At 44.6% G+C, this 21,969-nt stretch overlaps 1 protein-coding gene across 1 annotated transcript in view; it reads right to left on the reverse strand.

The window, feature by feature from the left end:
- RBM12B (RNA binding motif protein 12B) overlaps positions 1-21,969 on the reverse strand; it is a 37,364-nt gene that overhangs the window by 3,317 nt on the left and 12,078 nt on the right. The window lies entirely within an intron of this gene.

The raw sequence follows: 21,969 nt of genomic DNA on the forward strand, positions 1-21,969 counted from the left end.
CATCAAAACAAAACATAACACTACAGCTAATCACAAGAAACACAATTCAAAATGTTCATTCGTAACAGCACAAAACACATTAAGACACCACACAGTAGGTGGTGGGGCAAAGGTGGTGGACACACCCTATAGCTCTTTTTTTGTCCAAATATTATGCATAATACTTGCACCAAAATAAACATTTTGATTTAAAGACACCCTATTCCTGTCAGGAACATTCTGCTGCAGGAACCAATCTCCTGGAAGAATTATCTTGATCTATGACCAGCATGGCACTCCAAGCAGCTGAGACCCTATCTGAAGCCAACTTCCGATGGGAGTGCAGAAACGATGGATACCCCACCCCACACCCATTTCCCCCTCCCACCCACCCTAGTGCACTTTCCTGGTCAGTGGCTGGGGAAACCTCTGGACCCGATGACCTAGTAATCACTGACCAGGGATGTCTCTCTAAAATTGTGGCAATGCACGAGAATCGGAATGTGCAGGCAAGAGCACAACACTACCATGGAGGAGATAGAATAATTTTTCCACACTACTGCAAGGGTCCACAGGGGTTGGTGGACTACATTAACTTGACTGTGCAGTTCATGCTGGTGTCCATCGCCCTAGGAAGATTGCCAGGGTGACCAGTGCTAGGAGCTGACCAGCTGCAAAAAAGTAAAATAGTGGCAGTGTTGAGGTGACCAAAAAGTGAGGCCTAAGAAACAGCTGCTGACAGGGTAGCCCTTGAGTGGCTGACTTTATTTAGTTCAGCAGTGAAGAATCCTGCCTCCCCAACTCCATCCCAATAGACTCAAATGCTAATCACCGGACCAGATTAGCAGGAGACTGGTGACTATTGAGGACCTTTTAGAATGAGATCTTTGGTAGGCGCTCTTTGTTGAGCTGAGGGGGGGGGGGGGGGGGGGGAAATTTCTCCTTCACGAGTGGATTAGTTGTTAGTAACACCCCTCTAGAGGTTTGGTCAGTTGCGAGTTGCAGAGAGGAGGTGGACCACTCTTCTGTGGGGAGGTACTGGCCCCTTCAGAAGATATAGGGGTGACATCTGCCAACTGGATGCAAGGTGAAGGTACCACTGATTCATCCATTGGGCCTGGTATGGGTTTAGAAAAGGGGCTTGGGACATACCAAAAAGCAACTGGCCAAGCCAGGATGGTCCTCCCTCCAAACTGAAATGGTACTCCAAGGTAGGATAGATTTAACATAAAGAGTGGGGTAGGGGTGTGGAGGGGGTGCTTGGCCAGGTGCCACACTGAGGGAGACTTGTAGTCACAAGGTGAGTACCCAACTAGTTTGACTGCTGGTGTTACTAGCAGAGAAGCTGTGCTGCTATCGAACATAAGACAGGTGAATTAAACCATGAGAACTTACTCAAGGGGAAAGCCAAGTAATACAAGGAGCACAACATTGGGAAACAGATAAGTCATCTTATTGTCAGCTGCAGAACAATCGCTACCTCACATACTGGAGTGGGTGACCCAACCTTTTAGCTACACCACATTAGACAGAAACCTTTCCCATCCACCTAGATCCTAACTGGTCCCTGGCGACACCATTATAGGCATGGAGGCCTACCAGCCTAAGGACCATGCATTTATAGAAGTTGGATAGAGTCTATCATAAAGACAACAAATACACTCAATATGAAGTTTTGGTTGTCTTTAGTAAGCACCTTAAGTAAGGTTTAAAATAAATTATCACCAAAATTCCCCCGTTATGCCTACGTCTTGCGTACCAAGACAAATGTTTACAGCTTCACAATATTTTTAATGATAATTTCATACCACATCTCTATACAGCACATATACAAAGATCATACTATATTCACAGTTGTTTAAAACGTATGACAGACTACCCACTCCCCAATATACTGGGGCGTGAATTAGAAAAATTTGGAGCAAAACTAAAGCAGGACTATTTCATTGATAATGGTTACATTTAGAATAGTCTGACCTTGTGAATTAAGTTAGTGGTAGTAAACCATGTATAAATCATTTGTTAATCATATATAAAATGTGCTGCATGAACACCCTTTAAAAACAAGTACTGGCGAAGTCAATAGGGCTTGTTTACTCTGCCAATTTCTTTTACCCATGTTGTACAGCCTGTGGTGAGTCGGGGGGTGGGGGGGTAGTTCGGGAGGGGAAGGTGCATCTTAGATGTGAGAAAGATAGCCTGCAAAGGAAATATTTCCAAAAGCTCAAGTAGTTAAAAGGACACAAGTACTTCAGCAAATGAGTAACAAGGCCAACCAATAGTAAACAATGGGTGGGCTTCTAAGCCCACTGTAAGCTAAGTAAATGCCTTGCAAGCGACAACTCATGCACTGTCTCAGACTAGATCTAAAAAGCACTGTCTCTAGTAAAGATGTCAACACACCTGCACTGGAGACAGTGCCGCTGAGACAGTTGGACTGGCAATTTCAAACTGTTGCTCTTTCACAGCAGGAAAACAAATGATGATTCTGGTGAGGGGATAGGGACTAGAGAGGTGGTGGTGAGAGCTGTCTGTGAAAGCATATGAAGAGTGGCTGAGGGCCCTTGTGACGAGCCATCTCTCCCAAAACAAGCCCGCAGGAGAGTGCAGAGAATGTATACCATTATTAAATGGGACAAAGTTACCCTCTCGTATTCATTTTTTCTTTCCACTGATATTGGTAATTAGACAGGCATCCACACAAATGCGTTTCCTCATTTGCATATGGCTGTGTATTCATGCAAAAGTTATGAGGGAGCCCCCAAGATCCATCTAACAAAAGGGGCTGCAGACACTTAAGATACTGGGTCGAAAACAAATGTGCAAACACCTCTTCAGCTATGGGGCACTTCCACAACACGACCCCAGCAAAATTTCTCAAGCTCTACAAAATAACACATACAGCTTTTGCTTACAAGTTTTAAAAATAATTTTACTTTTTCTAAATTGTGCTTGACTTGTCCCTTAAAACTCAGTTACCTTTTACCGATGTTTAGACACGAATACAGACAAAAAATAGTTTGCTGTACTGAGTGTTTATTTTTATTTTTTTAAGTAAAATACTGAAATGTGATCTTTGTCATCTGGTGAATCGTGACAGTCCGTCTAATATTTGTGAATATTGACCGCATAGAAAGTTTAAACAAAGGAATACGATTTTCAGTGAAGGTTAAATATCCAAATGTGCTTCCACCACACTGCTGCTGATGTAGTAACCTCAGAGTATTGTTTTACTGAATATAACTACGAAGCTGTACCAGCACCAAAGTGTGTACAGTCATTTAAATAAATGTTAGGAAAAAATAGCTTTAACATTTTTTCTTCAGAAAAAACGCCCAATTAAATCAGACTATGGATAAATGCAAATATCAAAAATACCATAAAAACGGAAGTCCTAAAAATAATGTGCTGTTCATTTTCTGTAGTTCTACTCGACACCACAAGAGGTCGCTCTAGCAGCTCTCATTACAGAGATAATATACCTATTATACCAAGTTTACTGAAGACATAATTTCACTTTGTTTGACATCGTTTTAGAAAGAATATTTAAGACCGATTGCCGACTGCACTCACGCCCTCTACCTATGGGAAACTTTCTTTGCTAAAAGGTTGTACTTGCGTCAGTGGTATATTTTGAGAACCCACTGTTTTAATTACCTCTCTAGCTGTACTTGATGTATTGAATGAAAAGCAAAAGGGCGTCACAAACAGGCAACGGGGCAGGTCGGACTACTGTAATATTCAACTGGGGGGGGGAAAGCAGATTTAAAAAATTAAAAAATAAAAAAGTATCTCAATCCGAGCGTGACGAGCAGGACACATATTAAAGACAGCAATCAGTACTTGGTCCATCCATGATCCATCAAAGGGACAAAGAGAGATGGTGCAACCAGGCGTGCTGACCAATGAAGCAAAGAAATGAGCTGAACGAATAAGCCAACCAGTGTTAAGTAATGGGCGGGGGGCTCTACTCTCTTTTTAAAATTACATTAACTAAATATCTTTGCAAGCAACAGACCATGCGCCGTTTCAGGGAAAAACTAAAGACGAGACTGGCCAATGAATTCCCAGCTCTGATGAGGATGCCATAGTAACTTTGTGTGAATTACTTACATTTGTATGGGTGGCAGCTGTGAGGGCTGCACAAGCCACTAAAAAAATGGGATACATGCAGCTACACGAGGAGGAAGAAGGATTCATAGGAAAAACAAACATTGGCAAAGCCAATAGGTCTCCCTTATGGGACCTTAAAAGCGTTTAGTAAGAGCTATTGTCTTTGCCAATGTTTTTAAGCTATGCTGTAGAGCAGCGGTTCCCAACCTGTGGTCGTGAGCCCCTTCCCTCCCCCCAAAGGTCTGACACACATTCCTAGGGGGTTCACATGCCTGGGCAGGCAGGAAAGCACTTCTCCAGCTGATGCCTCTCAACAGAAACCTGTTTTTATATTTATCACTTTATTTGCGCAGCAGTTTGAAAAACACTGCAAAGTTCCTTGAACTTCCAGCAGCTTTCGGGTAAAAATAAAAAAGTGGCCAGTTAACTCTGGTGAATATATTATATATATGATTTTTTTTTTTTAATTTTTTTTTTTTTAAGTAGTTTTGCCCAGGGCCAGTTTTGACTCATCTAAAGTAGCACATCGGGTTAATATGCCTGCTGCAAAGAACATGAATCATGCATATCAGAGGACAGTATTTTACGTGCATAGCATAGTGGGTTACTGCTGGTGGTCACATATTCTTTTGTTACCGTGAAGTTCATAAGTTACAATCATTATCTAGCACAGTGAGCTATGAATTGCCAAAGAGCTGCATGCAAACTGCATGGCACAAATGAGAAAGTTATGATTTTCCACAGTCTTTCCTTTTCCTCGTGCTGCTAAAAAAATGTTTGCTTGCATAGAAACACAACAACTAATTATTAAGGTCAATGCTAACCACTGTTATGTTCTGAATCCTGAGTTAGTGCTTCTCCAGACCAAGCACTCTTAGAAAATGCCTACCAGTGTGAATGACGTGAATCCTACACCTGGTAGTCCCCTGTAAAGTACTCCAACACCCTACAGAGGTATGAGAGGTGCTATAAAATAAATTCATTACATGTGGGAGAGAGGCTATGGAGAGATAAGCGACCCTTATAGTTTTACTTTCTTTCCCCACCACACATTTATGTGAAAAAGCTTTCCAAAATCTTATGTACCTAAAAAGTAAAAAGAGATATCGCTTGGGAAATGTAGAATCTGACCGGAGGATTCAGCTTTCCCAAATAAAACTAACCATTAAAAAGTGAGTCGCCGAGATAAGTGTCAATCTTCTGATTACATTTTTTCGATTTTTGCCTACTTTTTCAATATAAAATAATTACATCTTTAGTAATTTGAGTATTTGTCTGGTGTGTACTAGTTTGTGTATTTTTGTGCATTACTGTTTTAATGTTAGAAATTTAAATGATACAACTTGCTTGGGGGTCCACAGCTTCCAGTAGTGATACAGTGGGGGTCCTCAGGAGAAAAAAGGTTGGGAACCACTGTTGTAGAGCAGCGTGGGTGCTGGACAGCATGTTGAAAAGTTATAATAAAAAAAGTGTTAAGCATTTTTTTTAGGTTTATATACAAATAAGACAAAACGTTGAATCATTGTTTTTGCACGTGTTTAAGTATCTTTACAAAATAACGTTTTCATAATTTCATATTTGAGACCAGATTTTTTGATGCTTGGTAGTGTGTTTAAGAGTTTTCCATTAACCTTCTTCCTCAATATGCAGCGAAAAAATTAGAAAATGTTAGCATCCTAATTTAAATCTCCCATGCTAATTTCAATAGAATACCACTTCCACCACAGTTGCTGCTAACAACTCCCCCCAAAAAGACACAAGACAGCCACTGAGGAGTAACAAGAGAAATTAACTAGAAGGGTCACCCAAACAAATCAAGAAAGTTCAAACTGTCAGTGTAATAAGGATATTAAGATGGCCTGATTCATGGTCACAGGGATGCGGAATTCCTATCACCCCACGCCCATGACATATTGTTTGGGGGTCAAGGGAAACAAGTTTTTATGTTTATTTTGTCCTTGGGACAAGTAGATCCAACCTCCTGCACCACAAACCATTTTGGCTGCCAGTTTACAGAGAAGGGAACTGTCTGCAGTTGAGGTAATGTGTCTCCTTTCGTTAATTTTGTTTGAACTTGTAATTATGGTCCATTAAAGAAAAGCCTTCATTATTGGGATGAGTGTTGTAAAACAACGTTTTAAGTATCGCACTTTACTACTGACAGTGGTTCCAGTTAAAAAAAAAAAAAAAAAATAAAAAAAAAAAAAAAATGTGAAAACGTTTTATATGAGGCTAAGTAAAATGCTCCCAGAATGCTCTCTGATTAGATGCATATGTTAACAGAAGCTTGTAAGTAACAGTGATAATGATTTGCTTTCAAATTAAAATGTTCAGAAAAAAATCAAGTAGGAAAAAACAACATTTCGCTACTATGACATTTTAGGTGATATTTCTTTGAAGCATCATTTAGTAAAATGTGTTGATACATGCTAATATTTCCAAAAAATTTTCCTAATGGAAAATCCGTGTAACCATTTTTAACAAGATTATGGGAAGCACAAAAATAAACAAGCACTGGCAAAGCCAACAAATTCAACATTTTTTGTGAGTATTTCAGTTTTGTCAATGCATGTCTTGTTTTGACATGGCTTTTGTAACACTTTATAATTGTGGAAGATAACAAGTACTCATCATTCTAACAAACACTGACATAAAGAAAGAAAAGTTTTTGGTCTCAAAAAGCACACATTGCCACTAGTGGCGTAACAAAGGCCCCGTGGGCCCCCTCCCTCCTCCAGGGAGCCCCCTCAGCACAGCACCTCCCCTGAGTGAGCCCTCCATGTTCTTTGCAGCCCCCCCTACCCCCCAGTTGCGTTGTGCCACTGATTGCCACAGTAGTTCCTGGCACATAACAAAACTGCTTTTTGTGCCAATATGCTCCTTGTGGAAGAGCAGAATAAGAACACTCACTGTAAAGCCTGCAAACAGCTAGAGAGACAAATAGAAGTTTAATAAAAACAAAATGTGTGTTAGCACCAGACATAATTAGGGACCCAATTTTTAAAGAAAGTCACAAAGTGCACCACTCTTTGAATTAGTGGCTTTCATGAATTCAGAAGAACCTACAGAAGTAGATCAGGAAATTATACTCCTAGAAAATATTTGTGAACTGTATTTTAGCACAAGCAAATATGCATGTGTAGATTTAATCATGTGAAAAATCTACTGAGCGTTATCAAGTTCACTTTCCCCATCAACCACTTTTTTCCCCAACCCTGGAAGAACTTTTACTTCTGCCATTGTCAGCAGTAAATTTCCAACCTCTCTCATTATAGGAAAAGATTAGAGAAGAGCTGGTGAAAATCCCTAAAACATGCAAGTTAGTGGATTTGCAGATTTAAAGGCATTACAACCACGGAACTATTTCTTTCTACTTCCTCCAGCCCCAGTATGTACATCTGCGGAAAGGGTGCAAAATAAAGAAATTGCTATAGTAGGGAATGAAGTTGCAAGTATTCAAACTCTACTATAGAAGAAGCCATGCCATAATCAGATAGGCTATTATCAGAGCTCTAACATAATGAAATTGCTGCCATAATTTTTCGTCGCACTACATAGCACCAAAAGGACAAGTAGATTTTTTTTACTTGACAAGTACATTTAAGAAGCAACCTGTCTCATGGACAAGTAGATATTGTATTAAATTTCACACCTCTGTGGACATAATTGTATATGTTTTATTAATCTGTCCTTACTGCAATTATCATGTAAACCCAATAAAAACCTTTATCAGAAAAACTTTTGGTATTAGACTGTAATGCTCAGAATAGCCCCCAGAGGATACCACAATGTACTATCTGCTCCCCCGCTGTGTCAGGAGAGCGGCTTTGAGGACTTCTGTGTTTTTTACATAAATCAATTATCAATTACAAGTGTTTTTGTGAAAGCTACAGGGTGTGAAGGAAAGAGCCAAAACAAATTACAGTAATAAGGTAACAGTGTGAATAATGTGGTCAGCGCTTCAATACTGCCGAGGGAGTTCGCGCTGTGAGCTGCAAGGCCACCATGGAGCACAAAGGGTAGAGACAAAAGAAAAAAAATGCTTGCCCACGCTGAAGCATATTGGTAATCCTGCAGTAATCCATGTAACAGGGTCAGTCTGCAAGGTGGTAACAAAACCGCCCCAAGGAAGGACAAACAAAGCACTTACCAATCACATCAAGGGATTTTTGAAAGGCAAACCCACGAACGAGTGAAAGTGATGGGAGTGGTTAAAAGCCTTACAAAGCCTTAAAAGACTTACAACAGGTCGAAAAACACTTGGTTGCTCGACTGAGAAAACAGGTCACACACTGACCAGTCAGAAGAGAGCTACACAGAAGGCACACAGGGGCTACATAATGAGTAAAAATACTAATGGAGGTAGTGAAAGTGTTCACCAAAAGTGTAACCAGGTGTCAGCATTACATTTCAGACACAAATTAATGCCACCACATAATGTCTCAACTTCAGATGTATGAGGGGCTGTGGCTAGAGACACAGATACCTTCAGTGGGTGAAAAAATAGTTAAATATCGTATTTTGTATTGGCAATTAGCTGCATATAGACTGACTGAATTTTTGGACAATGATGATGGAATCAGGAGTATATAAAGGAGCGGTGGCATTGCATACTGCAGGAGATGGAAAAAAAAAAAAGTCATTAAAGTATAATGAGCAATCATAGAAAAATGTAAGATGCTTAGAGTTTAGCCCCATCTATTGCCCCTATATCATTTATCATAAAAAGATTTGCTCTCCGAAACTGGAGCCATTGAGATTTTTAAGGCAATCAGGTCCGGTTTTTCGAAAGTTGATTCTGAAAAGACAAACTACACACCACACATCTTTTCAGAAAACCCAAACAAAGCTAATAAATTAAGTCACTGCCTTTCATGCCACTACAACAAAGGCATAATGCACCCACCGCCCCACCCCTTTCCCTCTGGGAACTGAGGAATTCCAGAAATGTGAGCTCTGAGCTCTTAAACAACATTTTGGGAGGAAAGCAGTAAATCTTCAATATGCATGGCTCTCAGGCAGCTAAGCTTCCATGACGCAGCCTTTGCTAACAAACTCTAGGCTGCATGCATGAAACACAAATAGGCTGGCAGATGACATATTTTATAAAGTAATTTCATTTTCACATGCAATTTAATTGCTGAAGATGAGTGGACATGTGACCCAATCCCTTACACTGTAAAGTGAGGAAATTCCTCATCTCCCTGCGTTACGCCCCACGCTTTGCTCTCTGGTAAACAAATATATGTTTTTGTTAAGAAACAAACATGCACAAATCTCGCAGGAAAATGGCACTCACAAAATACAAAGGTGATGAGTTTCAGCGCTATTTTACTAATCAGAGAGCGGGACAGGCATCTGTTTTACAAGGTCTCATACAATACGGATTGCTGATATAGAGGCAGCACATGCACCATCACATTGCATTCACATGCCCTACAAAGAGAATGCTTGATGCACTATTGCCCAATGTAGTTGTTGAAACACTTTCAATTTCGCATTTTAGTCACTTCTATATTTGAGCATGTGCAAATAAAAGCTCTGCATAACACCAGACTCATTTGAGCGAAGGAGAAAAACACACAGCAGCAAGCTGTCACTGATGAGAAATAATGACAGCTTGTGCTTAAACATCCCTTTGCAATGAAAAATGTCATCAGCAAAACACATTACACTAACCACCAACCATAAACATATCAGTGGAATAATAAACAAAAGCACACAAATGCAATGTAACACAAAAAAAGAATGCCATCAAATAAACACGTTTTGGTTCTGAACCAAGCAGAAATTATAAAAAAGAAAAGAAAACAAAAAAAACGCGCCTCACAGAAACCATAAACATACAAGATGGCATGGAGGAGGAAGCAAAGTCTTTGAATGCACCTCAAATGTTTAAAGCAGAGTTGGAAAAGACAAGCACTCCTCCCCAGTGCTCTAGATGAAAGATCAAAGTAGTTCCTGAACACATCTTAACCCCTTAGCTGCTGGGCCTTTTCCCCCTCAGTGCTGAGCCCTTTTTTGGCTATTTGGGGTAGTTCGCGCTTAGGGCTTCATAACTTTTTGTCCACATAAGCTAACCACGCCAAATTTGCGTCCTTTTTTTCCAACATCCTAGGGATTCTAATGGTACCCAGAGTTTGTGGTTTACCCTGGAGGAGACCAAGAAAATAGCCAAAATACAGTGAAAATTTAGTTTTTTCCCAAAAAATGGGAAAAAAGGGCCGCCGAAGAAGGCTTGTGGTTTTTTACCTGAAAATGCCATCAACAAAGGGTTTCTGGTGCTGAAATCACTATCTTCCCACCTTTCAGGAACGGGCAGACTTGAATCAGAAAACCACATTTTCCAACACAAATTTGGCATTTTACTGGGACATACCCCATTTTTACTATTTTTGGTGCTTTCAACCTCCTTCCAGTTAGTGACAGGAATGGGTGTGAAACCAATGCTGGATCCCGGAAAGCTAAACATTTCTGAAAACTAGACAAAATTCTGAATTCAGCAAGGGGTCATTTGTGTAGATCCTACAAGGTTTTCCTACAGAAAATAACAGCTGAAATAAAAAAATATTGAAATTGAGCTGAAAACAACAGCCATTTTTCTTTATGTTTTACTCTGTAACTTTTTCCTGCGATGTCAGATTTCTGAAAGCAATATACCGTTTTGTCTGCTGGACTCTTCTGGTTGCGGGGATATAAAGGGCTTATAGGTTCATCAAGAACCCCAGGTACCCAGAGCCAATAAATGAGGTGCACCCTGCAGTTGGTTTTCATTCTATACTGGGTATACAGCAATTCATTTGCTGAAATATGAGGAGTGAAAAAGAGGTATCAAGAAAACCTTTGCATTTCCAAAATGGGATCAAGATAAGGTTTTGAGGAGCAGTGGTTATTTGCACATCTTTGAATTCCGAGGTGCCCATACTAGCATGTGAATTGCAGGGCATTTCTCAAATAGACGTCTTTTTTACACACTCTCTTATATTTGGAAGGAAAAAATGTAGAGAAAGATAAGGGGCAATAACACTTGTTTTGCTATTCTATGTTCCCCCAAGTCTCCCGATAAAAATGATACCTCACTTGTGTGGGTAGGCCTAGCGCCCGCGACAGGAAATGCCCCAAAACACAACGTGGACACATCCCATTTTTTCACAAAATACAGAGCTGTTTTTTTGCAAAGTGCCTACCTGTAGATTATGGCCTCTAGCTCAGCCGGCACATAGGGAAACCTACCAAACCTGTACATTTTTGAAAACTAGAGACCTAGGTGAATCCAAGATGGAGTGACTCGCGGGGCTCTGACCAGGTTCTGTTACCCAGAATCCTTTGCAAACCTCAAAAAGTGGCTAAAAAAACAAGTTTTCCTCACATTTCGGTGACAGAAAGTTCTGGAATCTGAGAGGAGCCTCAAATTTCCTTCCACCCAGCGTCCCCCCAAGTCTCCCGATAAAAATGATACCTCACTTGTGTGGGTAGGCCTAGCGCCCGCGACAGGAAATGCCCCAAAACACAACGTGGACACATCACAGAAAACAGAGCTGTTTTTTTGCAAAGTGCCTACCTGTAGATTTTGGCCTCTAGCTCAGCCGGCACCTAGGGAAACCTACCAAACCTGTGCATTTCTGAAAACTAGAGACCTAGGGGAATCCAAGGAGGGGTGACTTGCGGGGCTCGGACCAGGTTCTGTTACCCAGAATCCTTTGCAAACCTCAAAAAGTGGCTAAAAAAACAAGTTTTCCTCACATTTAGGTGACAGAAAGTTCTGGAATCTGAGAGGAGCCACAAATGTCCTTCCACCCAGCGTTCCCCCAAGCCTCCCGATAAAAATGATACCTCACTTGTGTGGTTAGGCCTGGTGCCTGCGACAGGAATAGATCACACAACGGTCAATGTTGGTCCTTACGTGAGGCAGCTGTTGACCCTGGGGTGATCCATTCCTGACACAGACACTAGGTGTAGGCACTCAAGTGGGGCAGTGTTTTTATCAGGACAGGTGAGGAGTCACTGGGTGGTAGGAATATTGTGAATCCCAGCGTATTCCTGTAGTTTGTGTGACAGAAATGTGAGAAAAATTGAGGTTTTTTTTCAACATTTCAGCTTTGCAGGGTATTCTGGGTAAGAAAACTTTGGGGAAGCCACACAAGTCACACCTCTGTGGACTCCCCCGAATGTCTAGTTTCCAGAAATGTTTGGGTTTAGTGTGTTTCTCTATATGGCCGCCGAATCCAGGACCAAAAACACAGGTGCCTGCCTTACAAAACCAGTTTGTTTTGCCATGGATAATTTTGATGTCTCCACAATATGATTTGGGTGGTGGAATTTGGGGCTGAACTAAATTGGGGAGCTCCCAAGAGAGCACTCTCTCTCTGCTTGCCGCCACATTCACCTGCTCTCTGGGTTGGCCTAACCCACTATTACCCAGTTGCACAAACAGCTTGCGAAGGGACAGCAGGACTGTCCTCATCACCTCCCTCATAATGTACTGGAAGAGGAGTTATCGAATGGGACTCCTCTGACTGAAAAATCACTCCCAGAGTCTGCGCCATTGTCCTATCCCTCAGATGCTGTCTCAGTATCTGATGTCTCAGTCTCTGATCCTATGTCAGAGCGGTCCTCTATAACCCGAGTTCAGGCAGCAGTCATCCATCAAGATGCCATCTCTGCTATTGGCTAAACTGTTGCTCTAAAACACTAGCCTACGTAGACAGTCACAAAATCGATGGTGTGTGAGATACGTGCAACAGTAGAGGCCACCTTACCTGCGCTTCTTCCCTCAATCAGCACGTACTTTCAAGACACTCAAAAAACACCTTGTCACATACCATTCGTCACAGTCTTTAGCACCTCCTGCGCCCAGTCCAACAATCATTATTGGTGCTCCCACTCCCTCCTCACCACCCAGCAAAAGTGCCCTTCATCTCTCCATAGACTTTGCTAATGTACTCAGCTATTTACATAAAATACAGATTTGCTCTTTGCAGTAGGCATATAAACCTTCTGCGCTTCTTTATGGCACTAAAACTGCCACTAGACAAGTCGGACCCTTTTCCCCCCAGGGAAACCACACACATATTGACAAAAGTGATATATATATGACAGCCAATCACCTGAAACTCAACTCAAGCAAAACCGAAATAATCCTCTTTGGCCCACACAAAAACACCTGGGACCCCTCATGGTGGCCCACCACGCTAGGCCCTGCACCCACCCCCGCCAACCACGCACGCAACCTCAGCATCATCCTAGACTCCTCCCTCTCGATGACCCAACAAATCAACGCTCTCACCTCCTCATGCTTCAACACACTCCGTATGCTGAAAAACATTCAAATGGATCCCCACAGAGACCAGAAAAACTGTCACTCACGAACACATCAGCAGCAGGCTTGATTACGGAAACGCCCTCTACGCCGGCACCACTCTAAAACTCAAGCGCAAACTACACGCATCTAGAACTCAGCAGCACGACTCATCCTCGACCTCCGCCGACACAAACATATCTCTCCACACCTCAAATCCCTCCACTGGCTCCCCATTGACAAAAGGATCACCTTCAAGATCCTCATCCTCGCACACAAATCACTCCACAACACAGGCCCTGCCTACCTCAACGAGAGTCACCTTCCACACCCCCACACGAAACTTCCGCTCAGCTGACCTCTCTCTCGCCTCTGTCCCCCGCATCAAACACACCACCACCGGGGGCAGATCCTTCTCCTACCTTGCACCCAAAACCTGGAACGCCCTCACAACCCACCTTCGCAAGACCCAAAACCTACTTCTTTTCAGGAAGGGCCTCAAAACCTGGCTTTTCGAACAGTGAACCTCCCAGCCCCTTGCCCTCCCCCCGCCCCCCTCCAAGCGCCTTGAGACCCTCACAGGTGAGTAGCACACTTTATAAATCTCTTTGGTATATATAGATCTACCTCATATATATATATATATATATATATATATATATAGATATATCTATGTACATAGATATATCTATAGATATATCCATGTACATAGATATATCTATCTACATAGATATATAAATATAGATCTATATATAGATCTATTTTTTTTAGTTGTTGTATGGCTTCCTTGGGGGCCAAAATGGCCCCCAGGGAAACCCTACAACATCTAAAAAAAAAAAATTGCCCCCACAGGGGGTCACCCTGCCCACGGGCGACCCCCTGTCATTTTATTTTATTTTTTTTTTAAAAAACAATCCCCGGGGGGGGGGGCGCGATTGCGCCACCCCCCCCCCCCCCCCAGGGGGCACCTACCTTTTTTTTTTAAATTAATTATGCCCCGGGGGGGGGGGGGGACGGCGGCCCGTTTTCCGAGGGGGCCGCCCCCCCAAAGTCAAATCCCTGGCGTCTAGTGGTGTTTCCTGGCCCCCGATCGCGGCCAGGAAACACTTTGAAAGGGCCTCGTAAGAAAGGGGAGACTCTCCCCTTTCTTACGAGGCCTTCTCAAACTGTTTCTGGCCCCCGATCGCGCAACGAAGAGGTTAAAATGGTGAGCAGTGTATTTACATAGTAATTGGTACGATATTTGCGGAAGGACACAAACAAAAAAAAGGTGGGACAAACAGGAAGACTACCCAGTAGCAAGCAAGGAGTTTTGAAGCACACTGGCATAGACAAATGGCAATCAGTGGGTGAAGCTGAACCTCACAAACAATCTACAACAGGCTGCTAAGCAATAGCACAAGCGCTGTCTATGCTCGACCTAAAAAGCAGTACATTTCTGAATCGTTAGCAGATGACAATGTCCTACTGAGTGCCATATTACAGTCTGGTGTTGCCTTTACATTTTTAAGTTCCAAAAGTTTCAACTGTACTCCAAGTTCTACCGAGCTGGTCAGAGGGTATGTGGTTGTTTAATTACACACGAAGACAGGAAAATGGTGTATCTTATGACAAGGAGCCTTCTGAGAACCTTAGGTTTTTAGTAATCACTACTCAATACATACACTAGTTCTAAACTTTAATCTTTAATCTCAAACCCACTGCACCAACAGAGGGGCACTTAACTGTCTTTGTGTCAGTCCTCCTCAGCAGAGAGCTCACTAACATTCCAACTTCAAGTACACTGCTTATGACATACATAGCATTTTAAGTGACATACTACAATTCTATTCCTGTTAACACAGTAATACGAAGCACAACACGAGGCTCAACACAACAGCAAGCACGCATTATTGGGAACGTTCAAGTGCAGCCCTCAATGTTAGAACTTTATAACCCACATTTTAGGAAGGATATGACAGCTAACAAAGCCAACCTTTTATTCATAATGATTAGGATGATTTTTAGACAACTCCTTTGCAGTCAAACCTTTAAAGGTTTGTCAAAACACAAAATTATAACATTTGTTTTACAAGTCAGCAATACTGAATGAAATTCATCATCAGTACCGCTGACATTTAAAAAAAAAAAAAAAAGAAAGTAAAAAACAGTACTTTGGTACCAATTTGAAGGAGCAGTGTGAGAAAAGTAAAGATTGAAGGAGTTGTGTCCACACAAGTATATGTGAGTTTTGTATCTAAATCGGGTATCTCCAACCAGTCGACTGCAAGGTACCAGTAGCTCCCAGACTCCTTCAGAGTAGCTTACAGCCTTGAGTTCATTTTTAAATAAGCACAAGGGTTTTCCTTTTAAAGTTAAGGGAAGGCTTTGTTTATTTTACATTATCATTATAGTAGGGCCTGATAAGGGAGTCAGATTTACAACCCATGGTGAAGCACAGAGGTTAAGAGTTTTAGCACGAAGGTATTTAACTCAAATAAATATCCTTGTTAACTCAATATCGGAGAGAACAAAATTAGGTTTCTCAATGTGTTTAAATCAGAGAATAATAAAATGAAAAGTTTAAGGGTACCTTTTCATTTTAGATCTGGATCTGGAGGATCTGGAGGAGGAGGAGGAGGAGGAGGACTGGACATGCATGCCATCGACCAATGGAATGAAGGATACAAGAATGATGGAGTGAACTAATGTTAAGTATGCGGGCAGGCCAAAAGCCCACAGATTTAATGCAACACGTCTCAGACAGCGCATGTACTGTCAGGCCAAGACCTAATCAGAAGCTGAAAAGTATTCTTTCAAGACATACGACTAAAGGATGTTGTTAAGGGTTCAAGAGTAATTCATATAGCAAGGTTAGTGTTGGCCACTTCTCTCTTCCTTTGAATGCTCATTTGTTTACTTCATTGTGGGATGTCAGCAAAGGTCTGTGGACCAGTTTGCCCCAAGAAACAAGGTACTTTTAATAATAGAGGTTGAAAACCCACTTAATTATAAAGGTCCGAATTTGTGATTCGGTTTTTGGTATGAAATTGGTACTCCGTGTCAAAATGATGCATTCAGGTATATTTATTAATACACTTTTGGGCCTTAGAGATCGAAGGCACTTGTTGTTGTCCTTTATAAATACAGTCTTGTAAATTAGTGACACGACAGCAGACACGTGTTTCACCCCGTAGTGGGGCGTTTTCCAAGGCTAATGATAATCATCAAGAATCCATGGAGTTTTAGTCCCACGTCATCCAATATGGCACAGGACTAGAAAGCTGTCAAGCACACACGGGATTCAGCCTGTTACAATTGCTAACATCCAGCTCGATTGCCTTTATTTGATTCTAACCATGGATTCTTGTCTGGGGGGCACTTGAAGAGTAGCCCAGGAGCACAGCAACAGCTTGGCGGGACAATGAGGATTACCCCCCCCCCCGTTCACATTGGCACACAGACGCAGAAGCACGATGGATGGAGACAAGCCGATTGGGGCCACGACCTTAAAGCTGGACCAGTGGTGCACAAAGATCATCACAAGCCCATGAGACTGGGCGGTGAGTCAGCAGGAAAGGAGGGGCGCCGGATCGTGGGGACCCCCTGAACTATCCCTCTTGGTGGTCAAGAACACGCGGAGAACACAGGGAGGCCGGCCCAACCGAGGAGACCCTTGAGGAGCTGGGGGGCGGCCTGGGCTGCGGTAGTGGATCCCACCCAAACAGTGGTGAGAGGGCCGGGAGGCGGAGAGGCGAAGGAGGCCCCAACAGGGGCGAGAAAGAGAGCCACTAACAAATCGCAGAGAGGGTCGCCAGAGACAGGGGAGGTGGCACTCTGGTCCTGGGGCTAGGAGCGCCCCGTAGAACACCCTTCCCAGGAGACCAACAGGGACCTAGGTGTGGCTGAGTTTCTGGCCGAACCCCACCGCAGCCCGAGATCGGCGGCGAAGGAGAGGGAGCCGCATCACATCACCGGACCAGGGGTAAGCCGACGTGGAGGGTCCTGCGTGAGTGCGAGGAGGAGACAATAGAAGGTGCGGGCCCGCAAACACCTGACCGGGGGGGAGGGTGCAATAGCCTCGGCCCGTCCCAAAAACTATAGATCAGTAAACAACATGTAGGGCAACGAAGATGGAGGGGGCCCAATCATGTGGTCCTTCCTTGAGGGTCTATTTCAATCTCTAAAAGAAGACCTACAGGTTGTAAGGCGCAACTTGTCCCAGGACCTGAAGGAAGTGAGATACGAGCTAGAAGCAGTTGGAGCGAGAGTGAACATCCTTGAGAAGCAGAAGCACAACCGCAACGAGGAGATAGAACAACTCCAGCAAGAAGTAATTTGCCTATAAGAGCAACAAATCATATTCCAAACACACACAGAGGACCTGGAGAACTGCTCGAGGCAGAATAACATCCGCTTCGGGGGGGCCCCAACGAGGCAGAAGAGGACGACATCGCCCAGTACGTGGTCTCCTTTTGTCAGATTTTAGAAGAGGACTTCGATAAGGAGGTACGAATGGACAGAGCAAACAGAGTGGGCCCACCAAGACTGGCCCATGTACCCCCAGAGGACATTTTGGTGTGTCCATGACTTTTCCCTTAAGGAGCGCATTCTTCGATTAGTGAAAGAGCAACACCCACTGAGGTTTCGGGGCCACTCGCTGCTCCTCTATCAGGACTTGGCAGCAATCTCCCTACAAAAGGGGAGGGACTTTAGGATGATCACCTCATATCTCAGGGACAAAGGGTTTTCCCATTCCTGGAGCCATTCCTTTCACCTGATCTTTCGAAGGGAAGGCAAACTCCACCAGCTGAAAGAAGCCTGTAGTTTGCTGCAACTGGAGATGCCATCAGAGGATCATCCCCACTCGACGATACCAGACCGTGGATGCCGGACGCGTAACCGATGGCAGTCCCATCGAGGAGCACCAAGCCAGACCAAGAGACAACAGGGTCAGAGTGAAGGGCAGTCCTGGAGACCCTCACCGGGGACTCAGCAACAACTGGTGGGGGTGAATGAGGGGCCTGCAGACATCTAGACACAGAGTGGCAGGGTGGGGCCGGGGGGGGGGGGGGGGGGGGGGACACGATGGTAGAATGGTAACCGGGGGGCTTTTCTCCCAGTCTACAGACCAACTTTCTGGACTATGCCGGATGTACCGGCTCCCCCTGACAGGTTTGTTAAGAATGTTGTTGTTGTTTAAGGGGGCGGGGGTTTCGGGGAAAGGTGCCACAAAGCTTACACATAGGCATATAAAAGCTCAATGGGAATGGAGTGGCTCCCAAACGCCTTAGCCACACCAGGGAAGGGGGACATAGAGAAGGGGTAGAAGTCTATGGGCCTGCACAACCCCAAGCATCTTTAAAATAGTAACACTCAAAGTTAAGGGCCTGAACAACCCAACCAAGCGCTGGGTCGTCCTTTTCTACCTGGAAAGTACCAGGGCTGACCTGTGTCTCTTGCAGGAGACCCATCTACGTCCTGCAGATCACCACAGATTACCATCATGGGCCTTCTCAATACAACACTTTTCCTCACAAGAGAACAAGTTAGTGGGAGTGGCACTCCTAGTGTCAGGATCATTCCGGGGGACGGAGGCAGACAAAATTGCAGAAATACCAGGTCGGCTACTAGCCTTCAGGATACACAAAGGGGACTCCCAGGTAGTCATGGCCTCACATTTACACACCGAATGAGAAGCAGAAGGGGTTCATACGTCAAGCGCTGGGCAAGGTCATGACCATGCAGGAAACAGACAGGTACTCATAGGGGGAGATTTTAATTTTGACCCCAACAACGACTGGGACAATTCGGCTTCTAGACATGGGGGGACATGTCACCAAGGGGACTACAGAGACTGGCGGAGTTAGGCTTGAGTGACGTATGGAGGAATAGACACCCCAGAACCAGGGACTACACCTTTTACTCCTACGCTCATAAAACCTACACCTGCATCAACCTTTTCTTGGGTACTAGAGACGTCCAAGAGAGTTCAAAGGAGATACACACTGAACCATGTGCCCTGTCGGACCACACAGCTGTCTCCCTTACACTGACTATTCCAGCCCACCCCAGGGCCAATTGTCCTTGGAGGCTCAAGACTACTCTCTTGTCGAGGCCTGAAGTGGTGGCCCAGATCCGGAAGGCCATCTTCAGCTTTTTAGACAATAATGACACAGCAGAAACCCCGATCTCCCTATTGTGGGAAACAATGAAGGCAGTCGTGAGAGGCGAGTTCATTGCCATCTCAGCCGCAGACAATAAGGCTCAAAGAGAGAAGAGGAGCCAGTTAAAGCTGGAGGTGACGGAACTCCAGAGGATTCACAAATGTACAGAGGCCCCGGGAGTCTGGAGGAAGCTGAGAGCGGCCAGGGCACAGTTAACAAGCCTAGACGTTGATAGGGCAGAATACGTAGCACTCCGGCTGCGCCATTCCTTCTAACTAAAGGGGGGGAACAAGTGCAGGCACCTCTTGGCCAACAGACTCCACATCCAGAGGCAATCCCCGTTGGTGGAGACAGTGAGGTCAGGGGAAGGAACAGAGGCGGTTTGTGATATGCAGATAGCTGCGGCATTCAAGATTTCTACCAGGACCTCTATACTCCCCATCGCTCCAAAATAGATACCACTCGGCAATATCTCAACGGCGCCCACACAACTCTCGGCGGATGACGCAGCCCCGCTTGAGGTTCCCATACGAATAGAGGAGGTTATATCAGCAATAGCCAGGCTGGGCACACTGAAGTCCCAAGGAACAGATCGCTTCCCGGTCTTGTTCTATAAAACCTTCTGCGGTGAGCCTGCCCAGATACTGACTCTATAAAACCTTCTGCGGTGAGCCTGCCCAGATACTGACTCGCCTCTTTTACGCTATCATGGGACCGGATACAATTCCACCACAGTGATAGATGCATCCATTATGGTCATCCCAAAACCTGGAAAAGACCCCACACATCGTGGGTCTTATAGACCCATTTCCCTACTTAACGTAGACATCAAACTGCTCATTGAAATCCTGGCTACCCACCTGAACCCGCTGATGCCCGGCCTGGTGGACCTGTACCAGACAGGCTTTATCCCACTCACAGTGCGGGGACAACACCAAATGGATCATGCGCATCATAGACAAAGCTCAGCGCTTGGGGGGGAAAGGGGGGGGGGGGGGGGAGAACAAATGCTGCTTAGCTTTGATGCTGAAAAGGCATTTGACAGGGTCCAATAGCCACATCTAGAGGCAACTCTGGAGCATTTTGGGCTGGGGCCCTGGTTCCATGCAAGGATTACCTGTGTGTATAGTCACCCAAAGGCCTCAGTTAGAGTCAATGGGGTAGCATTTGTCTCATTCCCGCTGGGCAGGGGAACCCGGTAGGGGTGCCCGCGTTCCCCTCGCTGTTCACTCTTTACATGGAGCCCTTCGCGCAGAATGTAAGGGACAAAACAGATCACAGGGGCTACTTTTGGAGGGGAAGAACACGTAATAGCACTTTTACGCAGATGATGTAGCGGTGACCTTGGACGACCCGCTGAGGGCTCCGTCAGCTTTCTTGAAGGAGGTGGAGACCTTTGGGGTGTGTCTGGTTTTAAGAAAACCCTCTCAAAATCACATGCCTTCAGCCTCACACTTCCGAAGGAAACGGTGGAGCTCTTGGCCTGGCGATATCTGTTTCAATGGTAACCGCAATCCATTCCATACTTACGCATTCAGATAGCTAGGATTGTTGCAGTGTCCTCACATTTGAATTATCAGCTCCTCCTCCAGAGTGTCAAATGAGACCTGGCCCAGTGGAGAATCCATCCCATTTCATGGCTGGGCAGAATAGCCGCCCTAAAAAATGTTGCTCCTGCCCAGGGCTCTATTCCTTTTTCAGGCGCTCCTAGCTGAACCCCCACCCGGATCCCTCCAACCGCTACAGCAGGATATTAGCCACTTCCTTTGGGCCGGTGGGAGCCCTAAAATGGCCAGACACCTATCCTGTCAACACCCTGACCAAGCGGCCCACACTAAGGAGCTTAGTACCTTTCTGTCCCCTCCGACTTCCATAGTGGGGAACCCAAAATTCATGCAGGGCCAGAGTCAGAGTTCCTACCGGTGTTGGTCCACTCCACAGTGTCGCTCCACCAGACACTTGATTGACGGAGAAGGCATAATGTCCTTTGATAGCTTAAGGAAGGAACATTCACTACCTGAGACCGAGAGAATGCGATATCTCCAGATATGGCACTGGGTGATGAACCCAACGATGCCTGAGGGAGCATCTCAACCCCTCCTGAAGTTTGAGAGGGATATTGACTAAGACAACAGGTAAACACAATCTCGGACCTGTATGATTTGCTACAGAACGTGGCCCCGCAACCTAGAATCCTGAGCAGACGAGATGGAAGACAGAACTGGGGAAATAATTCACCCCCACGGAGTGGGAGACGATTTACTATTGGGCCAGACACTGCGCACAGTAAGGCAGGCATAGAGACAGCAGTGAAAATAGCCACGTATTGGTACCTCACCCCGGCCCGGCTCCATAGAAGCTACAGCTTGCATTCACCTCTGTGTTGGAGGGGTTGTGGAGACCCAGGTACGCTGAGACACCCTCTGGGAATGT

The sequence above is a fragment of the Pleurodeles waltl genome, chromosome 2_2 (assembly GCF_031143425.1).
Source record: "Pleurodeles waltl isolate 20211129_DDA chromosome 2_2, aPleWal1.hap1.20221129, whole genome shotgun sequence".
NCBI classification, from domain to species: Eukaryota; Metazoa; Chordata; class Amphibia; order Caudata; family Salamandridae; genus Pleurodeles; species Pleurodeles waltl.